Here is a 996-nt window from a genome sequence, read left to right as displayed (position 1 = left end):
ATACAGATGGTAGGACACATTACTGTAACGTTTTAAAATACCTCCTAAAGGGTACAGGTACAATAAAAAGAGGATTGGACCCAAAACTGAACCTTGGGGTACCCCACAAGACAGCGGTGCAACATCAGAGTAGACCTGATTCATAAAAACAGTAAAAGACCGTTCAGATAAATAAGAGGTGAACCAGTTTAAAACAGAGCCAGAAATACCAAAATTATCTCTCAGTCTGTTGATAAGGACAGAGTGATCCACAGTGTCAAACGCTGAAGTAAAGTCCAATAAAACCAGTACAGGGTAGTTTCCAGAGTCAGCTGCCTTCAACAAGTCACTCGAAACCTTTAATAAAGCTGTTTCTGTGGAGTGCAATTTGTGAAATCCAGACTGAAAAATGTCCATAATGTAATTTTCCTCCAAAAAGCAAATCAATTGTTCAGCTACCACCTTCTCCAGGATTTTTGATAAAAATGGTAGTTTGGATATCGGTCTGTAGCTTTCGGGCAGAGAAGAGTCTAAATTAGGCTTTTTTTAACAAAGGACAGACAACAGCTGTTTTGAAGCAGTGGGGTACAGAACCAGAATCAAGGGAGTAATTTATCAGTTTTACAACACTTGGGCCAGTACAGTTAAAAATATCTTTAAAAAGAGAAGAGGGCAGGACATCAAGGGGGCTAGAGGACATTTTCATTCGMCCCAACAGTTCTGTGATGTCCTGAATTGTCACTGGGGTGAATGAGGACCATGTATCAGAGGTCACAGGAGGAGGGACCAGACAGAAGGATGGTGAGGGAGAGATACAGGCCTTGATGCCAGCAACTTTGTCAATAAAATAATTTAAAAAACGATTGCAATCTGCATTTGTAAAAGCACTTACAGTAGAAAAAGTAGGTGAAACAATGTTCTTGATTGTGTCAAATAAAATTTTGGGATTTCTTCCTTTGGATTTGATAAGATTTGCAAAATAATTACACAAGTTACACAAGTTTGTAAAATTTTACA

This window comes from Austrofundulus limnaeus, unplaced genomic scaffold (genome assembly GCF_001266775.1).
Source record: "Austrofundulus limnaeus strain Quisiro unplaced genomic scaffold, Austrofundulus_limnaeus-1.0 Scaffold421, whole genome shotgun sequence".
Lineage (NCBI taxonomy): Eukaryota > Metazoa > Chordata > Actinopteri > Cyprinodontiformes > Rivulidae > Austrofundulus > Austrofundulus limnaeus.
This window is presented reverse-complemented; position numbering follows the sequence as displayed.